Source organism: Crotalus tigris, unplaced genomic scaffold (assembly GCF_016545835.1).
Source record: "Crotalus tigris isolate CLP2741 ecotype Arizona unplaced genomic scaffold, ASM1654583v1 scf7180000017847.2079705, whole genome shotgun sequence".
Classification (NCBI taxonomy): Eukaryota; Metazoa; Chordata; class Lepidosauria; order Squamata; family Viperidae; genus Crotalus; species Crotalus tigris.
The window spans coordinates 1,888,540-1,909,903 of NW_024096670.1; the positions used below are offsets into that span (position 1 = coordinate 1,888,540).

A 21,364-nucleotide genomic window follows, 5' to 3' on the forward strand; every position below is an offset into this window, starting at 1 on the left:
GCAGAAGCAACTTATCTTCAAAAAATGTTTCATTTTGATCATTTTTTTCCACAAGGGGACCTGCATTTATACATATGCATTACTAGAGGCGTGTAATATGTCTGGAAGCCAGACTCAGAAGAAACAATAAGTCTATTTGATCAAAATATGGAATATCACGTACATGTGTGGACAGTTATATGATAAAGCTAAAGCCAGAATAAATACTGATTATTTCTCAGTGCAAGGTTATTGATAAAATTCTATTCTCTAGACATACCTCTACTTACTTTTGTTTTGCAAAAAGAAAAAAGAAGAACATTTTAAAAAAATCAAATAACATTGCAGATGCACATGAGGAAAATTTCTGCATGGGAAATTTCCCTTACATACAGATGTATCATAATGACATTCAGCAATATTAACTGCATGTAGACAATCCTATTCTTCTAGTTATGGAATCTTATCAACAGAACTATATTGCATCTTATTAAAATCTTTCAAAGATACCTTTAATCCTTCTAAATCAGTGGTTCTCAACCTTTCTAAGGCTGCGACCCCATAATACAGTTCCCCATGTTGTGGTGACCCCCCAACCACTTATACATCACCGGGTGCCAGGGGCATGGCCAAAGTAAAGGGGGAAAAAATGGCGGACAGCCTTGTTTGGCGACCCCCGTGAAATGGTCGTTCGACCCCAAATGGGGTCCCGACCCACAGGTTGAGAACCACTGTTCTAAATATTGCATGGAGTATAATTAAAATAATGCACAAAAAGAGGGGGGGGGGAGCTTAAATCTCACTGTCACCAAAAGAAGAATATTAGGAAGTACAAGATGAAAAAGTCTCTGTCAAGTTGAACTGAACCCCAAGGCAATTGCGTAACACTCACAATGGCCATCCTCATCTTCTGGCTTGCTGTCATTGCTTCATTGCCACGATGCAGAAACGTTTTCTGCTGGTTTGCAATCCAAGTACCGGCTTCCTGGTCCAGATAAAGTAAGCCAGGTATTGCTGCTGCTGCTGCAACTCCCAAAAAATATTCTAGGAAATATATATATCAATAGGTAGACAATTTGGTAGCAAAAAAAGGATGTGTCCCCAAACAATTGCAAAGAATGGGGGAGAGGTTAAAAAAACCCACAGGAACCCGGACCTACTTCCTCCAAAGGAGAGTAATAATAACCCCAGATTTTATGCACATCATCACGTCTAGATGCTTTGAGCACTGTGACTTTTGTTTTTTGTTTCTCAAACGCTATTTGAGATTTTGCTATAAAGATCATTGACCGTTTCTCTTGAGTTCCCCAAATATTTTTTGGCGTAGGAAATAGTTGAGATGTCCTTCAATCTTGACTCAACGGCTGATCTCCCTCCTCTTCCTCCTCCTCCTCCTCCTCCTCCTCCTCCTCCTCCTCCTCCTCCTCCTCCTCCTCCTCCTCCTCCTCCTCCTCCTCCTCCTTCTCCTCTTCTCTTCTTCTCTTCTTCTTCTCTCTCCTCCTCCTCCTCCTCTTCTTCTTCTTCTTCTTCTTCTCTTCTTCTTCTTCTTCTTCTTCTTCTTCTTCCTTCCTTCTCCTCCTCCTCCTTCCTCCTCCTCCTCCTCCTCCTCCTCCTCCTCCTCCTCCTCTCTTCTTCTTCTTCTTCTTCTTCTTCTTCTTCTTCTTCTTTTCTTCTTCTTCTTCTCCTCTCCTCCTTCTTCCTCCTCCTCCTCCTCCTCCTCCTCCTTCTTCTTCTTCTTCTCTTCTTCTTCTTCTTCTTCTTCTTCTTCTTCTTCTTCTTCTTCTTCTCTCTCTTCTCCTCCTCCTCCTCCTCCTTTTCTTCTTTCTTCTTCTTCTTCTTCTTCTTCTTCTTCTTCTTCTTCTTCTTCTTCTTCTTTCTCCTCCTCCTCCTCTTCTTCCTCTTCTTCTTCTTCTTCTTCTTCTTCTTCTTCTTCTTCTTCTTCTTCCTCTTCTCCTCCTCCTCCTCCTCCTCCTCCTCCTCCTCCTCCTCCTCCTCCTCCTCCTCCTCCTCTTCTTCTTCTTCTTCTTCTTCTTCTTCTTCTTCTTCTTCTTCTTCTTCTTCTTCTTCTTCTTCCTCCTCCTCCTCCTCCTCCTCCTCTCCTCTCTTCTTCTAGCTTGACTTCTCTTCTCACTGGCTTGATAGTCAGGTTCATCAATTTATCGTTGAGGAATTTAGCCTAACTCTTTTGACTGGCAGACAGTTTGGGTTGAGCCAAAGGTCAGCTATATTCAAGTAATTTATTTTAAAAGCCTGTGTGAGTTGACAGGAAGCTATCTTGTGGTTCTGCTTTTTTTTCCTTTCTTACAATCTTCTCTTGTTTGTGATTTGTATCTCCAGGAACTCAAAATAATGTCTTTTTCTCAAATTTTATTCTCAAAATAACCAGCCAGGGTGACGGGCTGGGTTTGTCCCCAAATCACTAAGCTTCCATAAATCCCATGGATCTGAAGTTGCGGGCCTCATCCTGCAGCCTAACCCCTGGCTCTCTTGCTGACAGAAAAGAAAGATCTGCAGGGAGAATATAGTTGTGTTTTGTGAACACATCCTAAAAGAGACTTTTTAAAAACTGTCTTGTGCTCATTTGACAGCTTTGTAACTCCTCTGAAAATTGTAATTGTTTATTGATATCACAAACAAGGCACAGTTGGAATCATGGCATCACCTTCTCTTTGCCCACATTGTGTGTGTGGATAAGTTAGTTAAGTAACTGAAAAAATACTTTTCTGGGTGTGTTTCTTCTCTTAAAAGGTTGAGATGTTGGGAAGAACTACGTCTGCCAAAAAGGAGTAGGTCTCTCCTGAACATGACACGGAATTGCAGATGACATTAAGTTGGTAGGAATAGCCAACATCCCAGAAGACAAACTCAAGATCCAAAAAGATCTTGACAAATGTGAACAATGGGTCCTATCCAACAAAATGAAATTTAATGTGGAGAAAAACAAAGTTTTACACCTGGGCAGAAAAAAACCAAAGGTACAAGTACAGATTAGGTGAAACCTGGCTCAAAACAGTAACTGTGAAAGGGACTCTGGAGTCCTGGTAGATGATCAATTAAACATGAGTCCATAGTGTGTGGCAGCAGCCAAAAAAGCTAATATAATTCATGATTGTATAAACAGAGGCATAGAATCAAGATCATGTGAAGTATTAGTACCGATTTATAAAGCCTTAGTAAGATCACACCTGGAACGCTGCATCCAGTTTTGGTCACTACATTACAAAAAAGATGTTGAAGCTTTGGAAAAAGTTCAGAGAAGAGCAACTAAGATGGTTAAAGGCCTGGAGATTAAAACATATGAAGAGCGATTGCAGGATTTGGGTTTGGCTAGTCTAGAGAAAAAAAAGGATTAGTGGGGACATGATACCCGTATTCAAGTATTTGAGAAGCTGCTACAAAAAGAGAAGGTCAATTTATTTTCCAAAGCACCAGAGGGCAGGACAAGAAACAACGGATGGAAACTGATCAAAGAGAGAAGCAACCTGCATTTAAGGAGAAAGTTCCTAACAGTGAGGACAATTAACCAGTGGAACTGCTTGCCTTCAGAAGTTGTGGGTGCTCCATCCCTGGATGTTTTTAAGAAGAGACTGGACAGTCACTAGTCTGAAATGATAATAGGGTCTTCTGTTTGAGCAGGGGGCTGGACTAGAAGACCTCCAAGGTCCCTTCCAGCTTTATTCTGATTCTGACTGGGATTCCTATAGCTGATATTTTCTGGTATTAGATTATGTTCTTGTCAAATATTCTCTCTTGAGATGTCAAGGAGTGTTATTTTTTTCCTTCCTGTAAATAGCTTGAAATGATTGTTGAATGTAAATAGACAGGCATCATATGATAATAAGAACAAGAAATAGTCTTTATACAGTTACTTGACAAAGTTTGCAAACACTTTCATGAATTTAATTCTGAGATCAGTCTAGCAGTCCAAAATTGTTTTCCAACATTCTCCAATAGAATTATTTGAACTAATCAAGGAGAGAAGCAACCTAGAACTAAGGAGAAACTTCCTGACAGTTAGAACAATTAATCAGTGGAACAGCTTGCCTCCAGAAGCAGTAAATGCTCCAACACTGGAAGTTTTTAAGAAGAGACTGGACAGCCATTTGTCCGAAATGGTATAGGGTTTCCTGCCCGAGCAGGGGGTTGGACTAGATGACCTCCAAGGTCCCTTCCAACTTTACTACTATTATTATTATTATTAACCCTTTGTTATAAGATGCAGAACTAATAACTGCCTTATTCATGTTGTTTATTCTGAATAATTGAGTAATTTGGGGTTTGCCTTTATCATTTAGATGTTCTTTTCCATATTGCCGTGTATCGATATAGATACATATAATTTTTAGCAATTAGGCCATAATTTTTAAAAGATTGTCTCCGTTGCGTGAGATCACTGATCTCGTGATTTTGCTTTTCTCAAACAAGGACTGTACTTTAGTCTCTTAAAATTTCACATGAGTTCTGTAAGTAGAAAGAAAAAGAAACTAAAAACAAAAAGCTGAATACAACGGTGTGGCTTTTCTACTTTTAAATAACGCTCAGGATTTAAAGAACATTTTCTGAAAGGAAAAATAAAACCTGATAAACTGTTGCTAAAATGCATGGAATAATGGCTCTACTTAGTTCCCTAGTCACTGCTAATTATGGTGTATAATATGGTGCATTTTTAGAAGTGACAGGGTACACGCATCAACATTGTTTTAAATTTCCTAAATGCTGCATTAAAATGTATAAAGCAACCAAGACAGTGAAAGGAAGGGAATTTGCAGTTGATCTAACTCCTCATTTTGACAGTGGCTTTCTTTACGCATACGATCATTTATTTCTTCTTTACTTCTTGCATTTCTTCAGCATAACTGAAAAATCGTTCCAGGATTACCAGTGTGCTCAGCGCTCAAAGGAGAATAACCTGTAGATGGATCATGGCTGAGCCATGATTTGGCTTGGTTTGGTCAGGCTAGTCCTTTGAGGAAGAACTTTTTTTGGGTTCCTTCATATCTCCAGAAAGTGGTCGCAGACTGGGACCATTACTATTTACACCCCCTCAGATTTATTACGGCAGATTTTTGCCTGTCTGCCTTCCTTGTCAACACCATGTTATATTTATAAAAAGCTCCATCCTCAAAACATCTGAAGCCCTGAGACTTAGGCTCAGTTTCATCAATTTTCAGAGACTTGTAGCACTAGCACTTAATCTACATCCTTGATGTAAGGTCTGAATGTGTGCTTCACTTTGTATGATAACAAATGGTTGTTGTTGTGTCCTGAGCCTGCAAATGCAGGCTCAGGACGCTGCAAGGGTCCCTGGGCTTTGCAGAAGTTGCCCGGAACCAGACTGAGTGGCGCCAGCCTTGCGCGCATGCACAAGGCGTGAAAAGTGCCTGACTATGTTGCCATTATGTCCGGGGTTTTGGGATGTATAAAAGGAGGCCTGCGTGCCTTTGCTCGTTGTTGGAGTTTTGGCTAAAGCACAATAAAGAGTTGTTCTGGAAAACATGTGTCTTCATCATTCGCCATTAACGCGAGGATTTAACACTTGTGATTTGGTTTATCTACCCTGTCTTAAAAAAATTATTCGCTAAGTCATTCTTTATTCTTCCACCACCACCTCTACCACCACCACCACTGGTGGACTTGCTAGAAAGTTACCTTGGCATGTTTTGCTAGTTGGCAATCTTCAATCAAGGAGAATTACAGAGCTCTTTAAAAACCAGGGTCATATTTCTTTTGGAAACAAAACCAAATGAAATATCTTCAGGTTACACCTTTTCAAAAGCCTCGTAAATCTTTTGGGAAATGTTCCTCTTCTGATATTTTTTATAAGGGGAAATGTTGATATTCTTTTGGACGCCCTGTTTCAATTTATTCTTTCTTTCTTTATTTATTTATGAGACTTATATACCGCTTTAAGTGCAAGCACTCTCTAAGCGGTGTACACCAGTAAGCAATGTATATATATATATATATATACATTGCCCCCAACAGTCTGGGTCCTCATTTTACCTACCTCGGAAGGATGGAAGGCTGAGTCAACCTTGAGCCGGTGAGATTTGAACTGCTGACCTGCTGAACACAGTCAGCTAAAGTGGCCTGCAGTACTACACTCTAACTGCTGCGCCACCTCGGCTCATCTTCAACAAAAAAAAGGAAAGATAAGAGCCTTCAATCCTTAATGAATATATATATATATATATATATATATATATATATATATATATATATATATATATATATAAACTTCACGTATTTAAAAAGGTATGCCTTCTACCTCTCAGGGAATCATGAAATGCAGACTTGATTAAGTAATTAAATGGCAAACGTTTCTGGAAGATAATGAAGAATTAATATGAGGAGATGTATTTGTAATCAAATATGGAAATGCATTTTCAAGAATACATATATGATACAATGTAGGGTAGGCATCACATAATTTTGACCCTTCAGTATATATCAATGTTTTTGATCCACCTTTCACAGCAAATCCACAAAGCTTCAGTTCTTTTCCTGATTCAATGTCAACATAGAATGAACAACTTAATATCAAATTCTGCAGTCAAAAGCGATCTCAGTCCAGGCCAACCTCAGAATTTCTTCAACATCTTCAGGGATCTAAAAAGCATTCAAAGGCAGTGTGTTTCACACTGTGTGTGTCTTTAAGGCAGCCACATCTTTTTGAAGACCTGTGTGGTTGCTTTCAGTGCTATCTCTGGCTGCTTCTTCATGGATGTCCAGGCACAGCCTCTTCACTTTCCACCAGGTCCACAAGTCCTGCTCCTTAATAAGACCTGAACAGCCAGCATTTCTGATTATCCGCTGCTCCTAATTTAACTGTCTTCAAGTTTACAAGTGGTACCATGTCTGTCTGCAAACTTGCAGTCAAGTGTTGGTAGGCAAACAAGAAAATGTCCAATGAACAAATGTCCCCTTCTTTGTTTCTGCTTACATATCTACTTTCCAACAAGGCTTGGAGGCAAAGGTCTTCTTTCCTGTTTCCAACTTGGTGCATTCACTTTTAATTCCAAATTACACAAAAATCTTACCATTCCTGAGAGCTAAACCACATGATCAAGTGAGGTTTGTTGGCTTTGTAAGATGATAAGATGAGATGAGATACGATGAGAAGAGAAGAGAAGACAACCTTTATTGTCAATTTTTTTTACTGTGGGTACAACAGCACACATCCAAAATGAAATTTAGTTGCCCGCTCTCAAAGTGAAACACATACATGACACACACCTAAAAAATACTATATACAACATATGTATAGACCCACACCCCTACATATACATTGTTGTTGTTAATTGTGAAGTCGTGTCCGACCCATCGCGACCCCATGGACAACGTTCCTCCAGGTCTTCCTGTCCTTTACCATTTTCTGGAGTCCATTTAAGTTCACACCTACTGCTTCAGTGACTCCATCCAGCCATCTCATTCTCTGTCGTCCCCTTCTTCTATTGCCCTCAATCTTTCCCAGCATTAGGCCCTTCTCCAGTGAGTCCTTCCTTCTCATTAGGTGGCCAAAGTATTTGAGTTTCAACTTCAGGATCTGGCCTTCTAAAGAGCAGTCGGGGTTGATCTCTTCAAGGACTGACCAGTTTGAATGCCTTGCAGTCCAAGGGACTCGCAGGAGTCTTCTCCAGCACCATAGTTCAAAGGCCTCAATTCTTTGGCACTCAGCCTTTCTTATGGTCCAACTTTCACAACCATACATATACATAACAAATAAATATTAAATACTATCCATCTTGAATATATAACGGAAGGAGGAAGCTTGAGAGTTCACAAGATTAATGCTATATGGAATGAAACTGTGGCTGAATCTGTATGTTCTGCTACGGATACCATGGAGCCCCCCCCCCAGAAGGTAACAAGGAAAACAGGTCATGAAGAGGAAGTATAGCATCCCAGATGATCTTCAGATCCTGCTCAAGCAGGGTCATTTATATCAATCAACATTGAGGTCCATTTATATAAACAACACTACATGTAAAATTAGCACACGGGTCGGCAGGCACAACAAGAATTTTTGCACCTACAGAATTGTATGACATAGAAAAGGAGTTGCATGTGCACATTCACTTTCAGTGTAAAATTCTTCTTGAAATTGTCTAGGCAGTGCATACCTTAGGGTTTCAGACATAGTTCCATAATCTGTAGCGTTGTGTTAGAGTAATGCACACCAGCCTCATCTCAAACACTTATTTCTTACTACAACAAAACCAGCAGTCTCATTTCCCCAAAAGAACCCCATAGTAGAATAGTTTTGGAACAAAATCATTTCCTACAACTCTCAAGGATGTCAGTTATTTCTTGAACCTCAGCCCTTGTAAAACTAAATAAATTATCCTCATAGGGGCAATGCTGGCACACCGGTTAAAATTTATGGAGTGGATAAAATTGAGGCAATGGAGAGATTTGTTGTTGTTGTTGTTGTTTTAAAAAAAACACTAACTGAATTTGAAACAAAGATTAGAGCATATCAAAAGGCGATGAAGTACAACATTTCCAGAAAGCCGAATGTATCCAGATTGTACAATTCTTATTCATGTTAAGTAGTAAGTGCTGTTTGAATGGTACCATTTAAAATCAATAGGTGTTTTATTACAGCACAAATGGAAGAGCTGTTATCCTCAGCAATCTGGATGCTACTTAAATGTCTCACACTACATAATAACAGGTATGGGTTCATTTACAATATGGCTGCAGCCCAACATTCCTTCAGGCATTGATAACTACGCAAGCTTGATGAATGAATGCAGGAGAGAATATTCTGCTGAGAATCAGCAGAAACTCCAGAAAGCATTTTATTCTCTTGATGCTTCCGTGCACAAATATTGTCTGATTGGTTGTGGTTCTTGCTGTTAATTAAAAGAGGATGAGGGGGGTCTCTAGTTATCAATGGCTCATCTGATCTTTTTTTTTTATTGAAAATTTTTAAATTTTACAAAACAATTCCCTTCCCCAAACCCCCCCAACCCTCCCATACCCTCCCCCACCTCCCCAAACCTCCCATACCCTCCCCCAACCTTCCCAGAGCTGAGTACAGGCTTAGTTAAAAATTTTCAAAAAAACTTAAAACACATATAAATCCTAAGCAAATCTAAATACATTAAATTAAACAAGTTATCTTCTCATCTGATCTTAATGTTTCCCATACCTTGTTAGTCTGATGCAAAGGAAACCCGAGAGACGAGTTGAGCTCTAGACACCTTCAGTGGATTTTAATGGTATTTGGACTTGTTTAAAAGAACACCTTGCTTTCCTTTCCTGAATTTGTTGACATTTTTGTTATATTCTTCTTCTCTTATGTGCTTTTGAGAATTCATGCAGGGAGTAAAACAAAGTATTGATAAACACTGTCGATAAATAAGAAACTAAGTGAGGAAAGGCAGAGGGTGGAAGGTCATCAGAAAAGATTCATCTTGATATCATGGTTTCAAGGAAGACCAGGCATGGTCCAGGAGGAGGTTTTCCAGTTGTTGTTGTTGTTGTTGTTGTTGTTGTTGTTGTTTTTGACTGATAACACACAGTTTAGGATGATGACCTAGAATTTCAACAGCAGCCAGTGAGAATCCCACCTGTTATGGGTGGGATTGAATCTCCTAATTCTCCTAATAAATGTCTTAATTATTCAATTAAACTGACCGGGAGATGATTCTATCTATCCATATGTTTGGGGGGGGGAGCAAAATAAAAACAAACAAGTACATGATGATACAGGATTGTGACAAGGCAGTGCACCCATTTTTTTTCTCCATAATACCAACCCAGGAAGTTGAGGTTGTGGATATACACCTGTATCCCCAGATGATGCCATCTGACACCATATCTGTGATGTCCCACAATGTTTCTTTGCTGCATTCTATATAATTGCATATAAAAATACGATGATCAGGCTGTGATGGGAAATGATATTTAAAATAGCTGGTAAACTGGTGAGGTTTTCAGGCATCTCAGAAAATCTCAGCTCTCAGAAAATCTACACTAGAAGGTGGTCTGGGGCTAAAGTAGGAACTTTTGGCAAAGAGGAAGATAGACAGACAGACAGACAGACAAGAAGGCAGGCAGGCAGACAGATAGAGAGATGAGAGATATACAAAAAGATAGATAGATAGATGATAGATAGATAGATAGATAGATAGATAGATAGATAGATAGATAGATAGACAGATGACAGACAGACAGATAGATAGATGACAGACAGACAGATAGATAGGTACTGTAGATAGATATACAAAGATAGATAGATGATAGATAGATAGATAGATAGATAGATAGATAGATAGATAGATAGATAGATAGATAGATAGATAGATAGATAGATATACAAAGATAGAGAGATGATAGACAGACAGACAGACAGACAGACAGACAGACAGACAGACAGACAGACAGGAGTTGTGGATTTCAACTCCCAGAATTTCCCAGCCAGCCATGGATGGATGGATGGACAGACATATAAAGATATATAGACAAAGATATGCACACACACATCCCTACCCCCCCCATCACACACACACACACAACACACACACACACACACACACACACACACTTGTCAAGGGAGATCCTTGGAGAATATACTGTAATTTATGTCAGAGGCCATATAGTATCAATACATGCAGACGAATAAGAGAGTGGGAGAAAAAAAAAGAAATGATTCTTGCATTGTTGAGCAGATGCTGCTTGGCAACTAATCGGCAAGTTGTTATTTCTTAAGGATCATTTTGAAGAGATTTGTTGTTGTCATTCAGACACATAGCTAAACCCAGAAGCAGCTGATAATATATAGCCAGCAGGTGGAGCATCTATATTTTCAATGACTTTGGCAAGTACATTTCCATAGGAGAAATTTAATGTTAAGGAAAACTTAGATAAAACCAGATTTGACAAGCTTGAGGGTTTGTTTCAGGACATAATAGCCATCTTCTTAGATCTCTTAAGAGATGAACTTCAGGGCAAAGTGTCAGGCCAAAGTATCATCTCTAGCTCTTCGCCAAAATATTCCAGCTTCTCCAGCAAGGATTTCAGGGCACAGAAATCATTTTGATCTGAATGTAAAAGCTTGTCTTGCTTTCCCTCCCTCTGGCTTGGAATGAAAATGAGATGCAACTTATATGTAGTCCTGAATTTACAATCAGTTGCTGAACAACTGTTTGAAATTACAACAGACTTGGAACAGGTTCCATACAGCCTATAAAATATTACTAGCTTTCATAAAATGTCGTGTCACATACACACAACCTAAATCATTGCATTTTTGGGAGTTCAGCACCTGGCTTGTCTTTATGATCAGTTGCAGTGTCCTAGGCTCACATGATCAGCATTTGTATTTTTTTTTGGGGGGGGGGTTCTGATTTTTAGTAAAAAAAAAACCCACATCCACTTGTAAAAATGGATCCGCACTTACAACTGCAGTGATTCCCTGCAAAAAAAAAAGTTGCAAAATCAGATCTAGTCACATGGGTGCCTCGACTTACAACTGTAATGACTTACAGCTGGAAAACTATTCCCAATTTCACTGATAAGTCAAGGGCCACTTGTATATCCTGTGAATGTCCAGCCTCAACCATGAGGCTGTCCTTGAAGCGCACTCCGAAACTACAATTGATCCAGAAAGCAACTCTTTCAGCAGTTGCAGGCACTTGAGAGATTCAGTGGCTATCAGTTGGCTCCTGGGTCTAATTCAGGGGTGTCAAAGTGCCAGCCCATGGGCCGGATGGATCATCCGGAAGCTGCCCCCACCCCATTGCCGGCAATGGCAAAACCGTCCCAATACGTTGCACGACGTCACGTGAGATTGCAAGTTTGACATGTCTGGTCTAATTCAAAGTGGTGGTTGCCAATTTTAAAGTCCTCCATGTCCCAAGACATGCATGTTTGCTGGACTGCTTGCTCCCAGTGGTTTCTATTCCCCCCCCCCCAATTTGATGGAGAAAACAAGGCTTCATTTGAGTCCCTTTTTATAAGGAAAGTATTCTACAGGATTCTTGGAGGGGTGTGTATGTCATGGTGTATTACTTCCTTTCTTCTCTGGAATGGAAGTGACCTCCCTGCCTGTCAAGATTCAACTTGATCCAACCTGGTTGAGATTTAGAAAAGCAATTAAAATGTGACTTTTTGAGTAAGTTAGGAATGGAATACAAGTTGAACGAATTTCCTCCTTCACATGACTATTCCTTCTATGACTTGTATCCTTTGGCATTGGAGGAGATTGTTTTATGTCTTTAAGGATGCTAATGTTTGTTGGTTTAGATTAAATTAGCTGGCCGGTTTTGTACTGCATTATTTAATAGTGGTACAACAGTAAACTGATCAGATTGGAGCAGTATTTTTATAAGCCCATTGAAATGAAGGGATAAATAATTGCAGCAAGCTTATTAGCACGTGAAAAGGAGACCTTTGTAAATAAGGTTTCTTGAGAAGAATCCTCTACCACAATATGTATCTTGTTTCTAAACAAACAGTCACTCATAAAACAACTTAATATATTCCCACTGTTTGTAGAACATTCCTGAACAGCTCAAGTAATTGAAAGAGACTATAAATATGATTTATATCTTCAAGTAGGAAAATACTGCTATAACCTTCATAAATACTCAAGGAAGCCAACCAAAAGAACTTAGTCAGATTGTTGGTATTAGATTAAAAGAACATGAACAATTCCATTCCTTTGTAACTGAAAAGTAATTTGAAATACCCCCCCCTTTTTTTTTTTTAGTATGGAACTTGGTATTTTTAGAATGGCAATTAGTCTTTTACTTCTTGGTTTTCAAAATGTATTTTCTAGATATTTTTTTAAAGTGGGTATTTTATTCCCCCCCCCCAGCATTGTGCATTACATGGAAATTTATTATTCAATTGATGTATTACCTTAGCATTTTATGTTTAATTTGTTTACTATTTTATTTTTCTGGGCTGTTTTTCATGCCACTTCTTTGAACAGATGCAGGAGGAAAAGCTATAATAATCCATAAAAAAAAACCAATAATGCAACATGGGAGAACAATATTAATGATCACCAAAATTCAATTCTAAATAAGAGTCAGTAAAGATACACATTTTTGTATAAAACATTTGTTATACTGGCAAGCATGTGTATTGAATTTCATTGACCTGACATAGTTTTAGTCATGAATAAGAATGTAACATTAGGATTTTAGTTAGGGCTAGATTTCTGCGCATTCTATTCTGCGTTAGGGAATAATGTTAATTTAGCTTTGGATGTATGGTGCAATGCTATGGCACAATCTGTCATTCAGATAGTTAATTAATTAGGAGTTAATTAACCTAATTAAACATTAGGTTTAAAGTTGAATTTTATATTGAAGTTACGGCTAGCATTGGTTTTAGGATAGAGCAGTGGTTCTCACTGGGGATCTGCAGTGTTGTCACAGGGAGTTCACGAAGGCTTGAAAAAATGTTATGATTTAAACCTTGAGTTAAGTCTTGAGATCTGCGGCTATGGTTCATGGCCACAAAAGATATTTAAAGAGGGTGTGTATTGAAGAAAAGGTTGAAAATCACTGAGCTAGAGCATAGAATTAGGATTTTGGGGAGATGGGGGGTCTGAGTCATTTTTTTATTCCCGATGACTGCCTAGATAAGTCCCTGCAGTTTTCTTGCCAAAATGTTACAGAAGTGGGTTGCCATTGCTTTCTTTCTGAGGCTAAAAGAAAGTGACTGGCTCAAGGTCAGCCAGCTGCCCTCATGCCTTTGGTGGGACTAGAACCACTGTTAAATAATAGGATGATGTGATCCAGGTCCTTTTTTCTTAAATATGCTAATACATTATTTTGTGCTAAGAATGATCTTAACAATATCTTCCCACGAAACGATATCCATTCTGTTTGTTTGCCAAGTGCAACAATAAAATTTGGGGGGAAGGGGCAGCACCAAGGACCCTCTACTTGGAAAGAAGAGAAAGCTTAATCCCTACTATGTTATTTTCTGTTCTATTATTACTGCTTTCTTCTATTCTCTTTTATTTTTTATTTTATTTTTTTATTTTATTTTTCTTCATTCTTTCTCTTTTCCCCTCTTTTTTTTTTTAACCAATATATTTAAAACTTAAGAAACATAAAAATGTGAGATGGCTTATATGGAAAAAAATAGAATCAAGTTTGTCAATGTAAATGTAACTAATTGTCACCAGTAAAAATTACTTAGAATTTGGTGGGAGAAATAAACTAAAATAAGGACTGTAACAGGATTGATGATAAGGCAATTTAAATGAATGGAAAGAAAAGAATGCATTAATATGATGATTATTTTTTTTAGGAATATTGGAAAAAATATATACCAAATTGTCACTTATTAAAACAATAAGAAATATATTAACGTAATTTTTTCAAAAAAAAAGGATGTTTCAGGGAAAGAGGAAAGTAAACAAAATTAATATAGGAAATACAGACTGTAGAAATTAATTGTTAAGGATTGCTTTTACAAATGTAACCCAGACATCACACTGTTTACCAACTATTGTGATTTATGTTTGTGCAAAAAAATATAGAAACAAAAAAGAAAGCTGTCCTTAATTTCCTCAACTTACCTAAGGTGATCATTTGTGGCTGAGTTTCAACTATCTTCCTAGATTGCTACAGCTTTGCATTCTCATATCTCCATCATCTGGAAAGCCTGATGGGATGCAAATTTACCAGGACATTCATATATGGTAGACAACGTAAGAAAGCGAAGATAATGATTCTCTACAATTTCCTACCAACGTCTTCCAGCTTGACATTAGTGTTAGCTTTTATAGTACAGGTTTTCTCCTTTATTCTGGGAGAACCAAGGCATACAATAAAAGCCTAAGGCACCTCTGCTGCTCTCTACCATTTAAATGCTTATTTATCTCACTCTAGGATAGTTTAATATTGATTATAGGTTCGATACATATCAGGAAGGGCTGCTCCTTTATATCTTTTTTTCCCCCTAAAAAAAGATTAACAAGCATGACTCCTCAGACTCAATTTTCTAGGTTGGTTTATAGTTGGGTTGAATGATTGATATCCTCCATGAGCTTCTACTGCAGGGGCCTTCAAACTTGGCCCTTTTATGACTTGTGGGCGCTGGCTGAGGAATTCTGGGAGTTGAAGTCCACAAGTCAGAAGAGGGCCAAGTTTGAAGACCCCTTTTCTACTGTATACAGTTTGGAAATTAACACCTAAGCCCTGCCTTGCTGGAAGACATGAGTTGCCCTTGTTAATTATATGGTCGGTGTCATTTTTCTTCCTATCTTGAAGATATCCTCTTGTTTTGCAGCCCTTCCTCTGTTTTCGTTTGTGGAACAAAGTGGTAAATTTTACATTACAGACACTCCTTCTTTGTAATGTATCAGTTTAATGAGCAAGCAGAGATCCACAGAACTGAACTACTTGTCACATAAAGTAGGATCTAGGTCAGCACAGCATCTTGTAGAAAGCTTGGTTGGAAAACTGCCTGAGAATCATAGGTGAGTTTTGCTGAGCCGTTTGAAGGAAAGTCAAGTTTGTTTAAAGAGAAGAGATAAGCAACCATACCTGAGGTTGATGAAGGAGATTGATTAGTCTGCTCAATAAACCCAAAGGAAGGATGTTGAAGTGTTTCACAATAGCTGTGGTCATTTGCAGTAGCAATACACCTTTGTATTTCAGGTACTTGTACCTCTCATTGAAAAAGGCAACCATCTTTCTGTGCTACAATATTTATGACTACTCATTTTATTAACCGACAGAGTTTAAACATGATAACAGATCCATCTTAGTTTCTTAAAGGCCATAAAGGCAGACACTGAAAGGATCTTGCTTGGCTTCATGAGGGGGAAGATAGTAATAGTAATAGTAGTAAAGTTGGAAGGGACTTTGGAGGTCATTTAGTCCAACCCCCAGCTCAGGCAGGAAACCCTACACCATTTTGGACCAATGGCTGTCCAGTCTCTTCTTAAAAACTTCCAGTGTTGGAGCATTTACTGCTTCTGGAGGCAGGCTGTTCCACTGATTAATTGTTCTCACTGTCAGGAAATTTCTCCTTAGTTCTAGGTTGCTTCTCTCCTTGATTAGTTTCTACCCGTTGCTTCTTGTCCTGCCTTCAGGTGCTTTGGAGAATAGCTTGACACCCTCTTCTTTGGGGCAGCCCCTGAGATATTGGAAGACTGCTATCATGTCCCCCCTTGTCCTTCTCTTCGTTAAACTAGACATACCCAATTCTAGCAACCGTTCCTTATAAGCCTCCAGTCCCCTAATCATCTTTGTTGCTCTTCTCTGTACTCTTTCTAGAGTCTCAACATCCCAACATGTTCATCCATCTTGGGATGTGATTGTCAGCTGGGTTTTGGACTCTCCTCAACTCCACCACATAGCCAGTTTGTGAATGCAGTTCCCAGATGTCTTTCACAGTTCTCAGGAGACTCTTCTTGAGGGAGCTTGGAAAAGTTTTGATGGGTAAAAAATAATGCACTAAGTCTTGCAAACAATTGGAAGACCTGAAAGATCAAGTTCAGGACAGATCTTCAGCGAGAAAATCTATGTGGTCACTAACATGACTTGATGGCACAAGTGAAAATTAAGCATATTATGATGGAATTAATGTAGCACACACACACATCTATATCTATATCTATATATAAATGTACATTTTTAGTAATTCAGGGTTTCCATTTTAAAAGATTAGGGAACAGCATGAAATTGGTAAATCCTTCTGCTAGCAATTAGCAATAGGTGCGATGCACGAATAAGACATATTTATCTTGTTATTGACTTCTCGGTAAAAAAATGTGACACTGGTAGAAAGTGGAAGGAGTACAAGCTGCAGTTTTTGTTTTTTTTTCCTATGCAAAGCTTTCCTGCAAAAACACAGGTCATTGCTTGATTATTATGGTTAAATCTGCTTCCATTTTTAGAGATAAGCTCCTCACTATATAGGAAATTCATATCACAACCCAAAATCATGTGTCTAATAAAATAACTTATTACATTCATATACCACCCACTTCCTAGCGATGCTGGGCAGTTGAGAATCTATTTCCTTCACTTCAGTAACACATCCTTCAAAGTAAATGCCTCTGATACAAATCTGTTATCTTGACGATCATCCTACTTAATTACATGCAAAGGCACAGAGATGGATGGTGGGGGTCCTTCAATCCCATCATAATCGACAAGGCATAGGATGTAGAATATTGTACACAAGCTACAGATCAGTGGGGATATCCCTGATTATCTGTTGTGAAATAGACAGCCATATAAATCAAATGAATGAATGAGTGAACAAATCTCATAAAGTGATGTTGAAGATTCATAACTCATACTCTTTTATTCATCCTAATGTTTGGAGGTTTTGGGGGCATATGAAGTTTGGGGACCCGGACTAACTAATATATCTTTATTTACTACCATTATCAAAAATCTTATAATTTACTTTTTCACTTCTTGGAATATAAACACATTAGATAAGAATAACAGAATAATAGAACAGAATAAACAGTTGGAAGGGACCTTGGAGGTCTTCTAGTCCAACCCCCTGCTCAGGCAGGAAACCCTACACCATTTCAGGCAGTCTCTTCTTAAAAACTTCCAGTGTTGGAGCATTCACCACTTCTGGAGGCAGGTTGTTCCACTGGTTAATTGTTCTAACTGTCAGGAAGTTTCTCCTTAGTTCCAGGTTGCATCTCTCCTTGATTAGTTTCCATCCGTTGCTTCTTGTCCTGCCTTCAGGGGCTTTGGAGAATAGCTTGACTGCCTCTTCTTTGTGGCAACCCTTAGATATTGGAACACTGCTATCATTCCTGATCCTTTTCTTCATTAAACTAGACATACCCAATTCCAGCAACAGGGCATGGGGAAAATTATTCACAAAAGAGAGAAAGATAAGCAGCTCTTTATTTTTTTTTTTCATTTGTGGCAGCTATTAGATATAAAATGCAATTAACTGTTACAGTAAGCGTATTCACTATGTTAATCATGCTTTGTAAACTTTCCCATTTTTGCATTGATGCTTATAGGAATACAAATAAATACAAGAGCATCACATTTGAAAACGTCCATTTCTCCTGATTATATCATTTGAATATGTTTAATTCTGGGGGGGCGGGGAGAATGAGAGGTATGATAGTAGTGAACAAAATAGTGAATAACACTCTCCTCCCTCCACCTAGTATAACAATGTTTTCCATTCAGAGATTTGGACCCGCAAAAGTTTGATGAGCTGTCCTGATTTTATCAAATCTATGGAAATTTCAGTGGAAAAGGTTACTGTAATGCATGTGGGTGACCCTTTAACTTGTACAAGGTAGGTCTTCTGGGCTGATGGCATAAAGCAGGGACAGTTGACCCCCCCCCACCCCTCGTTAATTTTTAGAAAATATTTGGGTAGCATGAAGGCATCACCAAGAAAGGTGTAAGTTTTCTTCTGCTCTCTATCTATTCTGCCATACTTGCAGCAACACCTAGCCAGCCTTGGTGCATCTCAAGTGCTTAGTGATTACTTGGATGGGGGAATGCACAGACATGCTAGATTTCAAAGTGGGGGCGGGAAAGGGGGGGGGGCTCTGCAATTGCAGACCCTTTCTGCAGGGCCAGCAAGAGAGCTGCCAGGCTGTTGTTAAGCTCAGCTGAAGGATGCTTTTACTTTCATTGAGTCAGGAGCTTCTGTCTGTGCCCAAGGCAAAAGTCAGATCTGAATTACAAGACCTCCCAGTTCCACAGAGGCTGCGTGAGCCTACATTGTGTATGTCATTTGATCTGTGTAGTATGGAGGGCAATTGCATACTGCAGCCTATGCTGCTCCCAGCTATTTCTTGAAATCCAGTCCTGATTGAAGTTAGATGGGAACAGGGTTGTGAGAGCTACTACAAGACATACTGTAATTTCTTTTCTTTTCTTTCTTTCTTTCTTTTTTTCTTTCTTTCTTTCTTTCTTTCCCTCCTCCTTCCCTTCCCTTCTCTTCTCTTTTTTCTTTCTTTCTTTCTTTCTTTCTTTCTTTCTTTCTTTCTTTCTTTCTTTCTTTCTCTTTCTCTCTTTCTTTCCCTTCTCCTTCTCCTTCCCTTCCCTTCTCTTCTCTTTTTTCTTTTCTTTTCTTCTTTCTTTCTTTCTCTCTCTCTTTCTTTCTTTCCCTCCTCCTTCCCTTCCCTTCTCTTCTCATTTTTCTTTTCTTTCTTTCTTTCTTTCTTTCTTTCTTTCTTTCTTTCTTTTTTCTTTCTTTCTTTCTTTTTTTCTTTCTCTCTCTTTCTTTCTCTCTCTCTTTTTTCTTTCTTTCTTTCCCTCCTCCTTCCCTTCTCATTTTTTCTTTTCTTTCTTTCTTTCTTTCTTTCTTTCTTTCTTTCTTTCTTTCTTTCTTTCTCTCTCTCTCTCTCTCTCTCTCTCTCTCTTTCTTTCTTTCTCTCTCTCTCTCTCTCTCTCTCTCTCTTTCTTTCTTTCTTTCTTTCCCTCCTCCTTCCCTTCTCTTCCCTTCTCTCTTCTCTCTTTCTTTTCTTTTCTTTTCTTTTCTCCATTGTTACAAATAATAGTTTTCTCCATTGTTACAAATAACCAAACCAAGAAGCCAGGTCATTCTTTCATTTTCCTGTTCCTCTGGAGGTTCATGGAATCTTTGTAAGCAAGAAAGAATTGATAGCTTCGCTTCGCAAAAGGGAACCAGCCGTATTCCTGTGCTACTGCTTAAAGATGTGGGGAAAGTGAAGAAAGAACATAGTAGCCTTGTGGGCAAGCAACTGTCAGTTCTCCTAGGACCTGGGTCAATCAGACAGGAATCACAACCAAAGAGGTTCTACTTACTGTAAGGCTACATTAATAGAATCTTGCAAGTCTGAAAGTGCAAAACTTCCCACCAACAGCCTTGAACATCAAATCAATTAGGGTGGGTCCTTTCTAAGTTTCTTTCTCTGAATGTTAATCACTGGGAGCTCCTGTCTCTCTTCTCTAATGGTTTCGCAGGCAGTCTCTCTTCCCTTGGTCCCCAAAGGTCATCCATACACTCCATTACAGGACGGGAAAGCAAGGGAGGCATGCATACATGGGCAGAAGCTGAAGGGATGCCCGTAAGACCTGCCCCAGACCATTTGTTCCCCTCTTGTTCCAGTCCTTCCCCCCACTAATGACAGAACACTGGCGACGCACGAAGCCAAAGCTGGTGCTTCTGACAATGCCCAGAGGAAAAGATAAGTGTTGAATGGAATATGAGCTGCTAGGGTTGAGCATAGATCAGGACTCTTGTTGGATTATACAGAAAAAAGGCAACAACTAACGAAGGGAGAACATAGCAGCCCAACAGCTCAAGACAAAAATGGCTGCCCAAGGCAGAGATCAGCTGCTGGACAGACAGGGGCTGCCATCTTCCCTGAATAACTGAGGTATGCAGTCTGCAAACTCTCTGTGCGGGAGCACATTTAAATTGCAGATCTCAAAGTCACGAGATCGAATCCATTGTTTGGAACCTACCATATATGCCGTCGTACAAGGCGACCCGGCGTATAAGATGACCCCCATCTTTGTCACCGAGTTGCCTTCCTAGAACGTCGTCTTATACGCTGGAAACTACCAGTATTTCCGGCATATAAGACGACTCGGCGTATAAGACGACCCCCGTCTTTGGCGCCGATTTTAACGCTTGTGGAAGTCGCCTTATATGCCGGCATATACGGTATCTATTTCTTTCCCCCAACTTTTACGTCATTTAGTCTCTTTAAAATAAAATTAAAAAAAAATCTGGGGAATTTGAAACCTGACCCAATCTGCTTTCGTCCTAATACAGTAGTGTTGGTACCATTGACCAGTGGTGGATTCTCAATATACCATCCCGAGATCTGCATGGTTCATTTCAATTTTAAATGTCACGAATAAAACCTCTGCTGTTCGCGACGTGTTTTGTTATGTCCCCGTAATCACGCAGAAAAACCCCAGAGAAAACATCACATTTACCCCAGTGTAAATAAATAGAATAAGACTAGGACAGGGATAGGCAACCTTGGCTCTTTTATGACTCGTGGACTTCAACTCCCAGAATTCCTGAGCCAGCCATGCTGAGGGGAAAGGGAGAGGTTTCCAAGCTGAGCCATGCTGGCTCCGGAATTCTGGGAGTTGAAGTCCACGAGTCATAAAAGAGCCAAGGTTGCCTACCCCTGGACTAGAAAAAAAAAACATCACTCCTGCCAACTAAAAAGTGATCTACTACAGGCTGCTGATGCTTACTTTATGAAAAAGCATAGGAGCTGGGCTTAACAGATGGATTGGAGCACTATAGGCAAATAGGCTACACAGGGTACATCAAACCTAATAGCACTCACAGAAAACGCCAATTAATCTGCATTAGATGGATGGTGAGAGGTCCTTTGCTGAGTAGCTTTCGAGTAGTGCCTTTTTTTCCTTTTTCTTTTTTACTTCAAATGAGACCACACCGCTAGCAAAACCAA

The 21,364-nt window shown here is 39.2% G+C and overlaps 1 protein-coding gene across 6 annotated transcripts in view; it reads left to right on the forward strand.

The window, feature by feature from the left end:
• GRID1 (glutamate ionotropic receptor delta type subunit 1) overlaps window positions 1–21,364 on the forward strand; it is a 681,623-nt gene that overhangs the window by 514,206 nt on the left and 146,053 nt on the right. The gene's annotated exons all lie outside the window — the stretch shown is intronic.